Here is a 12,316-nt window from a genome sequence, read left to right on the forward strand (position 1 = left end):
GATCACAATTTGCTTGGTGAAAATCTGCACATTTTTAGGCCTTACCAGCCTCTGTGTCTGCCAACTGTCTTTAAGCTGTGGGTTGTACAGCTTGAGAGAACTCTGCCCAGGCAGGGAGGTTATGAGAGTAGATTTTATTCAGTGGATTTTATCTGTACTCAACACCTATATTCAAGAATCCTAATTTATTGACCAGGTGGCCACCTCCATGAATAACTGGCCATATGTTTCTATATTTACAGATTACTCAATAACCCAAATTCAGTTCTATTTGCTCCCTGAAAAGCAATCTTGGGAATGTTTGATATTCCGGTGTCTCTACAGATAGTCCACAGAAGTGACTTCCTAAATACAATAAGAGGATGACAGTGTGTAGTCTTGGATGCAGTGAGAGAGGTCAACGTACGGATTAGTAGCAATAGCACTTTTTATTAAAAAAAAATACATAATAATTTCTATCTGCTACCTGCCAGAGTGGGACAAATTCTGAGGGTCAAATTGCGCCCCATCTTAAGTAGGAATTTTGGTAACCTAAAGTCCTACAAATATTTAAAAGATGTCCATTATGGTTACCAGGGGGGAAGGGGAGGGTAGCAGGATAAATTGGGAGTTCAGGATTTGCAAATACCAACTACTATATATAAAACAGATAAACAGCAAGGTTCTATTGTGTAGCACAGGGAACTATATTCAATATCTTGTAATAACTTGTAATGAAAAAATATGAAAAGGAATATACATATATGTATAACTGAAACACTATGCTGTACACTAGAAATTAACACAACATTGTAAACCAACTATACTTCAATTTAAAAGTAGATAATTACATAAAACATGTCCAATCATTAGCAAAGGTGAATAAATCAGTTTTTATATATTTATTTCAGTTTTGATAAGTCCTCTAGATGAATAACACTACATATTGAATCAGAGAGTCCTGAGCATTTACACTGAGTGACAATAGTCAGACAGAGAAAGACAAATAACATATGATCTCTGTGTGGAATCTAAAAAGATATATTAAAACAACAGTAACACTAACTAACCTCACAGAGACAGAGAACAGACTGGGGAAATGGCAGAAGCAGGAGGCGGGGGTGGAAGAAATGGGCGAATTATTTGTTTGTTTGTTTGTTTGTTTTAGTTTACATTAATTGAAAAAAAAAAGGTGAGAGAATTCATCATCAGAAGACCTGCACTACAAGAAATGTTAAAGGAAGTCTTCAGGCGGAAAGAAAATGATACCAGATGGAAATATAATGTACACAGGAATAAAGAGCACTGAGAATGGTGACTACTTGGATAAATACATAAATTAAAAAAAATTCTTACTATTTAAGTGCTTTAAAAGGTAACTGACTATTTAAGAAACAGACTTGCAGACATAATAAACAATCTTATGGTTACTGGGGAAAGGGGGTGGGAGGGGATAAACTTCGGAGTTTGAGATTTACAAAGTTAGCGACTATATATAAAAATAGATTTAAAAAAAAGTTTTTTCTGTACAGCGCAGGAAACTATGTTCAATATCTTGTAATAACCTTTGATGAAAAAGAATATGTATGTATATGCATGACTGGGACATTGTGCCGTACACTGGAAATTGACACATTGTAACTGACAGTACTTTAAAAAAAAGATAATTGTTTAAACAAACCAAAAAAAAACAATGTAGTCTGGGACTTATAACATACGTAAAAAAGTAAAATGTATAAGAACAGTAGCATCAAGACCAGGAAGAAAGAAATGGAAGTGCACTGCTAGAAGTTTCTATACTTTAAAGAGTCATATGATATCACTAGAAGATAGTGAGTGATACATTAAAGATTTATACTAAAACCCTAAAGCAACTGCTAAAATAACAAAATGGTTGTATAGCTAATGAGTCAACAAAGGAGATAAAATCAACTTAGATTTTTTAAAAAGATACTTAATTCAAAAGAAGGGAGAAAAACAAGAAAAAAGGGTAAAGAACATGAGATAAATAGAAAACAAACAGCTTAACCATATTACATGAAATATAAATGGTCTAAGCACTCAAATTAAAAGACAGAGACTGTCAGATTAAATACATGATACAAAACCCAAGTATATGCTGCCTTCAAGAAATACACTTTAAATGTACAGACAAGGACTGGCTTAAAAGTAAAAGAATGAGGAAATATATCCTATACTAACACTAGTCATAAGAAAGCTGGCGGATTGTATTAATATTGGACAAAGTCTATTTAAGGAAAAAAACAGTATGTAACTAGGAATAAAAAAGGAAATTCATAATAAAACAGTTAATCAAGAGGACATAACAATTCTAAATATTTACACTCCTAAAGACAAAACTGCAACACACATGAAGCAAAAATGGTTAGAACTGCCAAGAGATACAGGTAAATCCACAATTATGGTTAGAAGAATCATTACCCCTCTCTTGAGAAACAGAGACAGAGATAGAAAATCCCCAGGGTTCTTAACTCAGAGTCCAGTAGAACGAGTTTTCTTTATACACACTGAAGCAATCAAGAAGCATTTGATTGCTGGTCTGCTGCAATGATTTCCAGGTGCTACAGTAATCAGAGCCAGATGTGTGACTCAACGTTGGAAAGTAGCAATAGAGAAGTTAATAGCTTTGAAGTCAGGGAAATCTGAATTATCTCATTTACTGCATACATGACCTTGGGCAGGCTGGTTAACAGCTTAAAGCCTCAGTGTCCTCGTCTGTAACACTGTGGTAGTAACAGCACCGCTGGGCTCTGTTGTATAGTGCATCGCGTAGTGTTACATAACAACCAGAAAGCATCGACTACAACTCATGTTCATTCCTGACACACTCCCATCTGGTCTGACTGGACTCTCTCTCTTTATCTCTCCCTCTGCCCTTTGTTTTAGAAAATGAGCCTGTGTGATGCAACACTGTTCAGTGTGGACATCGCGGAATAGAGGTCTCTGAAAGTAACAGTCACTTTTTATGCAAAGAAATGCTGCCCTTTGTTCTGTCCCTGCAGCTGCCTCTGTTAGACTGTTCTAGTGTTTGACTTGGCTCAAGAAGGTTTCCCTTAGTGCCTGCCAGACAGGAAGGATTATCTGGGATTTTGTTCCAGCTTGCCAAAGTCATGCAAAGCAGAGGGGTCAAGTGGCCATGTACAAAATATTTAGTATCATGGCATGAAGCCATGTGGTGTAAAGAACATCTTTGCAGGAGCAGACCTAAGTCCTGATTGTAACTGTTAGAAAGAAGGACGTGACCCTTCCAAGCCTCAACTCTCTGGGTCTCAGTTTCCTTACCGAAAAATGACGGAATTTGATACACATAGCTACTTGGTTTCCCCAAATTCTGTGTTACTAGGAATGACTCTCCGGAAACAAAATGTTCAATCATTCATTTACGCCTTCATTTATTCACTAATTTAAATTCAGTCAGTGCCAGGAACTGTTCTAGACATTGGGGATTCCACAGGGGGTGGGTTTGGGGGTGGGCGGAGAGTATTTGCTTTTAAGAATTTCTAATTCCTTGGAGAAGAAGAATGATAAACTAAAAAGTATATAATATAATGGCAACTAGTAAAAAAACTTGAGGAAATATTGTTATCAAGAAGGCAATATATACATAATGGAAAAGCAACTGAAAGAACATATATGTATGTATGTATATGTATACGTGAATAGCTTTGCTCTACACCTGAAATTAATGTTGTAAATCGACTACACTTAATGAAAAACTAAGAAAAAAAAGAAGGTAACATATAAAAGATTGTTCAATCCAATCTATTAACCTAGTTCTTTATCCACAGTCATTCTAACACAAAAAGGAAAGATAACTATTTCTTGATCAAGTCAACTAGAATGATCTATCTCCCAGATGCATGGTTAAAAGCAGTATAAAAAGGTGGAAAATTTAGTGACAGCAAAATGAAAACTCTTACAGAAGGGGATACAGACATAAACAAACGAGAATGCTTGTCAGTGAACAAGAGAGGAAAAAATGAGAAATGCTACGTATTGAATTTTAAGTATATCTCAGGAGCCGTGTGTCTGTTTATTTATTTATTTTTACTTTTTTGGGGGGAGGAATTAGGTTTCTCTATTTAAAGTGGAGGTACTGGGGATTGAAACTAGACCCCTGTGCATGCTAAGCACATGCTCTACCTCTGAGCAATACCCTCCCCTCTATGTTAATTCTTATCACTACAATCCAAACATTTCTGTATTATTTTCCTCAGTTTAAAATAAAGAAACTAAGGCTCAAAGAGGAGGTTGCTTGGGTATCTTGCCGAAGGTCTGTGTGAGGGTCTGCCAGTAAGTTAAGTAAGTTAAAAATCAGTGTTCTCAAACAAGTTTCTACTGTATAGCATGGGGAACTATATTCAATACCTTGTAGCAACTTACGGTGAAAAAGAATATGAAAATGGATATATGTATGTTCCTATATGACTAAAGTATTGTGCTGTACACCAGAAATTGACACAACATGGTAAACTGATTATACTTCAATAAAAATATATCATAATAAAAAATCAGTGTTCTTTGCACAGCACCACCGAGAGTCCCACGCAACTCCTTTAGAAGCGTGGAAGGGTATGAGCTCCTCATTGTATAAGAACTTCGAAATTCTTGATGTGACGCTGTGATTTGACCAGCCACACACAGATCAAACAGTACAAGTAACTGTCTTGTGAAACTGTAGATTTCACACTGAGGATTAAACACGTTGTATTTTTCTCAAATCTGAAGACTAACCCGTTTTACATGAGAACAAAATCCCTCCAGGCTTTACTTACTAAAATGGACCGACTGATGGGTGAAAGGGGAGAAAGGAGGGAGGCAGGCCACATAAGTAAGGCAAGCTTACTGGATAGGGCCTCATTCATGCAAACAGACGGTTGATTACCACAGAGAACAGATATTATTCACAACACTTTCATGTTTCTGGTTTCACTGACAGCAGCTGATTCTGCCTGGTTGCAACCACAAAGCTTTCCATTGTTTTAATAATACTTCTACTTAAAGATGATGAGTGGATTTGATTCTTTTCTGCTTCCAGTTCTGAGCCTGATTCTTATTTTCATCTTCAGCATTAAAATCTTCATGACTAAAGCTTCCAAGAGACAATTTCCTCCAGGACCCAGACCTCTACCAATTACTGGAAATCTGCACCTCCTTAATCTGAAGAAGACATATGAAACCATGCTGGAGGTAAATAAATAAATAACTGTTCATTTCATACTTGTTTATAATTTCCTAAATCATTTTTACCCTTGTGGGTTTATTGGCACGTATGTATTTAAAACTGCTTCATATATGTACAATGGGATCATTAGGCAAGATTCAAAATTAATAGAGCTGCCTTAAATTGAATTTCAAACTTCTTTTAAATTTGCATGTATAAAATATTAGTACATACATTTTTATTATTTGAAGTGGTATTTTTATCCTAAAATATGTATGACTTGTGACCTTTATCTCGACATACTCAATCCACATATTTCAAGTATATCCTATTATGAAGGAACTGAGTTGTGATCTATCGTTTTACTCTATAGACTTTTGGTTAACTGCTCGAAACAGGTGTGTGCAAACGGCACAGTCAAGCACATGGCCCCAGAACTGAGACCCAGAATTTAGTTCTGAGCCTGTCATTAATTAGTGGTGTGAATTTACAGAAGAAGTGAAGTCTTGCTTCCGCTTCTGTAAAACTCCAGGGCCAGAAGTCCTAGACCCATTTTCTCCAGTTTCTACTTCAAAGAATTGATAGTTCTTGATTGTGGGGTAAGACAGAGGGAAAGCAGGAAGGAAGGAAACATATAGTTGGCATTTGGCCATAAATTTCAATGTTTAAGTTCTAAAGGGCAGGGAACTGAAACTGAGTTCTGCTGTAACTTCCCAGTTTGAAAATCCTAAGGGGAGATAAAAATGAAGAGATCAGTCCTTTACCTCAATGCGCAACGTAATAGTAATACTATTTTATGTTTGTACTGCAGTTTTTATTTCACAAAGCGCTGCAAAGATTCCATGTACTTCTCAAAACCACCCCAGGAGGAAAACAGAGAACAAGCATTATTCGCAACACTTTCAGGTTTTTGGTTTGCGCTGGAAGCTGCTGATTCTGCCAGGTTGCAATCACAAAGCTTTCTATTGTCTTATTTTACCTCGACTTTACATGAAGGTGTAACTCAAAGCAACTGACTTATTAGTAACTAGAAAACCAGGACTTGAGTTTTCTGATCTTCTGGTACTACTTTAGGGCTTTCTCGCCTACATTCAAAGGTCACATAACACAAAGGCTAATTCCTCAGAAGAACAATTGCTTCCAGTAAAGTCCTTCATCTAATTCCATATGCCCCAATCACATTTGTTTCTCCCAATATTTCTATTCTTTGCTTATATATTAACTAGCTTAATCTTTTCCCTATACAGTCTTCTTTTTTTTTTTTCTCTCATTTCCACCTCTGTATTATTGCTCTGTGCTAATTTCACCTAGGAAATGTCTTTTCCTTGCTTCTCCCTCACCTCCACCATTTTTTTCCTTAAAATTTACCTCTCTAATTTTTATTCTTTGCCTGAAACATGCCGTATCGTCTTAATACACAGTGGTTCTCATCTGAAAGACTCTCTCCTCACAGCCTATTTCAATTTTCACTTCCCTGTAAGAGTCATCTTATTACATATGATCATCCTGAACTGTCCAGCCTTTCTGCCATTTCTGCGGCAATTCTAATACTGGTTCCTAAAGTCAAGTGTCTTAAAGAAAGGAATGTTAGAAGTTCCCATCTCATTCTCTACCCGAACCTTAGTTGGGCTAAGACCACAGGTTCTGTCTCCAGCAGGTCTGAATCACATGGCCCTTGCTGAGCACTGCCACTTACTAGCCATGTGACTTCCTGGCCACAACACCTTGCCTGTGCAACAGAGGTGATGATAACACGACTTTGTTGGCTTGTAACGTGCACTGAAGGAGATATTGGTGCTGGGAATGAAGCGAGAGAGGCAATAAATGTTGGCTCTTGTTATTTAATTATCATAGAAAATGGAATGCTTTTTTTTTTTGTAGTAAGAAGTGTCACACTTTAATGCAAAACTAATTGGGCCTAGGATATAGTCACAGCACCTCACGAAGCATGGGGCTCAAGCGTGGTGGTCAGTGTGGTAGTCAGGAAATGTTTTGTCTCCCTAGAGCCCGTGGTGGGCATTTACTGAGACCCAACAAAAATATGATAGGGAGACAAAATACATCAGTTTCATAATGTCAGAGTACCATTACTGTGAAATCCCAAACAAGTGGAGCCTATCCGAGGACACTCAATTCATGAGCGTAGTATTTACAGCTTGAACAGGTGTAGCAACCACAGGAGTACCTTATAAACTAGTCCTGTATTCTCATTTCATGAGTTCATAAAACTGGTTACTTTGTTAAAGTTAAATGACCAGAGCTCAAGATCCAGTGGACTTTCTATTACAGCACAATGCTTTAGTGGCTTCTCTTTTTCTTGTACACCTAAGCTCTCCCAGAAATATGGCTCCATTTACAGCATTCACATGGGGCCAAGGAAGGTGGTGGTACTCTCTGGATATGAAACGGTGAAAGATGCCCTGGTTAATCATGGCGATCAATTTGGAGAACGATCTCAAGTGCCTATATTTGAAAGAATTTTTGAAGGAAAAGGTAATGAACTCTAAATTTAAAATATATCCTTGTGGTTAAAATGATTAAATCAGGTGCACTGTATTCTCTCACATAATTCTTTTCACGATGTACTTTGTCCTTCATCAAATAGATGAAATAGAATTTCATAGGAGAAAATTTATGACTTACGGTTTTATTCTTATTATACATGGTAATTACTTCTGTTGAACAAATAATTTGTAGCCAGCTACTAGCTGGGAAGTACAACACCAAGAAGATACAAAGGCAAAGGGAGGGTTTGGGGATTAGCAGACATGCATTACTATATATAAACTAGATAACCAACAGGGACCTAATGTACAGCACAGGGAACTCTATTCAATTTCTTGTAATAATCTATAATGGGAAAGAATCTGAAAAAATATAGGTATGTATGTATGTGTATAACTGAATCGCTTTGCTATACACCTGCTACTAACATTGTAAATCAATTACACGTCAATAAAAAATAAAATTAAAAAAAAAGTAAAGGGAACAGAGGCCACCAGCTTAAAAAGGCCACAGTCTAACGGCTGGCAAAGACCCATTAAACAATATACTTTGCGAAATAAATATACTGAATCATATTTTCACCTGGATAAAGCTGTACCTTGCTTGTGTGACTCTTTACTAAATGCTTTAGTGAAATCCAGACACTCTCCAGTATTAGAATATTAAGACCCTGGAAAGATGTGGGCAACCTTGGCAACCCTCTCTTTCCTTAACTTTGTAGGAGTTTATCTCATGCTCCCACTCTTTTAAGAAATTTCTCTCATCTGTTCATTATTATTTCCTTTAGCTATGCACAAACTCGCATATCTGTTTAGTCAATAAATATTTACTGAACACCTACTATCAGCTACATGTGTCTCCGGAAATTAGTAGTAGTGTGGTGTTATATACCAACTGTGTTTGTATAGCACTAATGTAGAAGCTTGCTTACAACTCCTGGTTGTAACTTTTGACTTGGGTAGTCTTGTGTCTACTAGTCTGATTTTTCCTGGGAAAAGAGACTTTGTTTTCTACTGTTCATCAACTCCTTAATCACATCTAGCATGATGTAAGCATGTAGTAAATACTCAAAAATTGGTTACTGAATTTGTTGGAGATGCATAATTAAAAACAAAATCTCCTCCAAACCTAGAAATCCTTCTCTCCACCAAGAAGGAAAATGATTTTATTACTGAAGAGGCATTAAACCGGAATGTGATGTGCATCACATAATCTGCTAACTGCAAAAACAGAAAAAAACTCACCCTTTTTATATAACCAAGCAGCACAACCTATTACAAAAACGTTAACCAGTGCTCAAGTAAGAGGACTTGACAGCCCCATTTGTCTTGTCACTGTTAAAAAATAAGCTGAGGCATATGATAACTTTTGAGTTTATCTGAGCAAAAACCAATTTGAATCAGGCAGCATCCAAGTCAGCAAATAGAACGGTGCTTTGGGGAGCTGCGCAAAAAAAGACTTCTGTAAACAAGTTTATACTGTATAGCACAAGGAGATATACTCAAGATCTTGTAATAGCTCACGGTGAAAAAGAATATGAAAATGAATATATGTATCTTCATGTATGACTGAAAAATTGTGCTGCACACCAGAAATTGACACAACATTGTAAACTGACTATAGCTCAATTAAAAAAAAAAAGACTTCTATAAGTCAGAAGGGAAAGGGAACAAGGACGTTATACTGGGCAAAAAATAGGGTGGGTTGTTGCAAAGTTACTTTTCTTGAGGGGACAGCAGGGTTCTGTCAGGCAGATGACATAACTCCCAGTTTGGTGACTTGGGGCTTAGCATAAACAATTCCATTTGGGGCCTGTTTTCTTGTTTTTAATGTCACACACAGTTCATCCTAGATTCACCTGGGAATTGGGGTGACCATCTGTATTAATTGGCTTTATATAAAGTAAAAATAGATTACTCCCATCTTAATGACAGGAGGCAGTTTTGCAACTCAGAGCAAGGCACCCAGGGAAGTATGGTTCCTCCCGTTTCACAGAAACTGGGAGTCTCTTGCTTGATGTTTACATTCCAAAGAAGTGGCTCCCCGGTCCCTGAGAAAGATCTTCCTAGGTCATAAAACTCACACACACACACACACACACACACACACACACACACACAAACCCTATCTAGCTTTCAAAATGATGTATATATAATTGAAAGGGAGGAGAAAAGACTTTTTAGAAAGTAGTGTTCTAAAGTAAATGCTCGAAGTGGAAAGAAGTATTCAACAGGGAAAATTCAGCCTCCTTTTATAGTTTTTCTTTGTCCTCGCAAATTAGATTTTTAAAGCTCCGAGGAAGTAATTTAAAAACATTTTCTTCAATACAAGGAATTACCTTCTCTCACGGTGACACTTGGAAGACTGTGAGAAGATTCAGCATGACCACCTTGCGGAACTTCGGGCTGGGCACGCAGATCACAGAAGACACAATTATAGAGGAATGCCAGCGTCTCATTCAGTAATTTGAGTCTCACAGAGGTGCGTAGAACGAATGAAAACCACGTCTTATTTTTCACGAGAAAGACATCAATAAAAGATATACTTTCTAATATATATTTTGATGTAATTTCAGACTTGTAGGAAAATTCCAAGAACATACAAAAGGAATCCCCAGTATCCTTCTACTGTTCTCCAAGATTCCTGAAATGTCAGCGTTACAAATGTTTTCACTCTCTTTTTCCAAACTATTTGAGATACTTTGTTTTTCCAGCCCAGCCACATTATTGGCAATTTAATTTATTCACTTTTTTTAAGAAAGGAAAAGAAAAAAATTAACAAAACAAAAAAAAAAAAAAAAGATCCTTTGCAGAGATGCCCTCCCTTTATTCTTTTTTTTTGGTGACAAGTCTTTTCCTCCCTTTATTCTTCAATACTTTAATGTGTTTCTTTAAAATAAGCAAAAGTATTCTCTTACATAACCAAAGTCCTATTTTCAAAAATCAGAAAATCAACACTGATGTGAACATATTAACTACTCTGCAGAACTGATTCAGATTTCACCACTGTCTCACTAATGTCCTAAATAAATCCTGGATCACACATTGCATTCAGTTCTGCTGTCACTTTTGCCTCCTTTAATCAGTCTCTCAGTATCGGGTACGTTTTTGATCCCTTTAAATAACAGAGAGTTAATACCATGTTATTTCTATCAATATACGGGATGAAAAATCCAAAAACTCATTTTCATGTCAAGAGGATTCCCATTTTCTTAAAAATTGAGCTCATTTCCTTATTAAAAATGAGTCCATTTGCAAAGTTCAAAAACATAAAAAAAGAGAGAAAAAATCCCCCATAACCTCAACGTCTAGGGTAGTGTCCATTTAAAAGTCTGGTAAATTTGTGTGGCATTTTAGCAGATTTGCTTCCTGTGTTTCCATTTGAAATTCCTTTATCCTTAACTAACAACACACCTAGAGCATGGCTTATTATGTCCTGCCTAGCTTAAGAAAGTTCTGTGAGAGATAAATTATAACCCCCAAAATACAGACTGCTGAGTAATAAAGAAAAATTACATGAATGATGCATTTTGCTTGATGTGGTTGTTCATTGCTATATTGAAATTCTCGCCCCAGAATGTATTTACCTTTCACAATAGGAGAAAAAAAATGGGCTAAAAGTGCCACATTTCATCTATGTTCTAACTTTCCATTAAATTAATAGACTTTTTAAAAATGAGTCCATTTGATACAGAATTGAATATGAAGAGAGCTGGTCAAAGGGAGACCACCTTGAGATGAATGCAGGGGAGAAAGAGAAACCTTGGGGACCCCACATGCTAAATTAGCAGTCCCTGTACCTTTAGAAGGAGACACTCTTGGCAATTCGGAGAAAGTATATACAGACAACGACTATTCCTTCTCCAGGGTTAAGTGCCTAACAAACGTGCATTTCTCAGGGCTTCGTGTACACAGTGTCCTACATGCCCTTCGGTTTGTATATGAAGAAGAAAATACATTCTCTACAAGAATTCCCCTTGCAGCTCCACCCTGAAGGTACCAGCTGATGTTAAGAGTGGATCTTAGCAACCAGACTACCCTTCATTTAAAAAAAAAAATACCCATCCACTGATACATGTTTAATAACCCAAATAGTTTTAAGTGATACTGATGGAAACAGGACCCAGCAGCAGAAGAGGCTAAAACAAGAAATCGCTCTGGATGAAATTCTTTAAAGTAGAGTCATTTTAATCATCTAGGTGTCCTATTTCAAGCTTTTAAACTTGAACGCAGCCTAGTAGGTTGACGTATTTTCCCATGTATCATGTATTAGCACCTCCCTACACACATGCACGTGAACACACACTGAAATGTCCCTCATTCTGGCAACATTTTAATTTCTTAGTCTAATGCAGATTTCCTTTGACATATACTTGTAGTTTTCCTCGTGGCAATTTTTTAACCAAATTCTGAGTATTTCTCAATGCCCACTCTAGTCTCAGCTCTTCTTGGAAGGCATGGTTACCCGTCATCCCTTTCTTCTATGAAAACCTTTCCCTGACAGTCTGTCCCAATCAGTCTGGAACTGGTTTAATATTGCACATGTGAATTTGGATAGGTTTCTCCCACTGTCCAAAAGTAGAGCGTTCCTAGGAAGCCCTTCATAAACCAGAACCAGAGGCATAAAGTGAAGAAGCAGACACCTTGG

At 36.9% G+C, this 12,316-nt stretch overlaps 1 protein-coding gene across 2 annotated transcripts in view; it reads right to left on the bottom strand.

Annotated features, from left to right (window-relative positions):
* C20H6orf141 (chromosome 20 C6orf141 homolog) overlaps positions 1 to 12,316 on the bottom strand; it is a 138,746-nt gene that overhangs the window by 109,261 nt on the left and 17,169 nt on the right. The window lies entirely within an intron of this gene.

The sequence above is a fragment of the Vicugna pacos genome, chromosome 20 (genome assembly GCF_048564905.1).
Source record: "Vicugna pacos chromosome 20, VicPac4, whole genome shotgun sequence".
NCBI classification, from domain to species: domain Eukaryota; kingdom Metazoa; phylum Chordata; class Mammalia; order Artiodactyla; family Camelidae; genus Vicugna; species Vicugna pacos.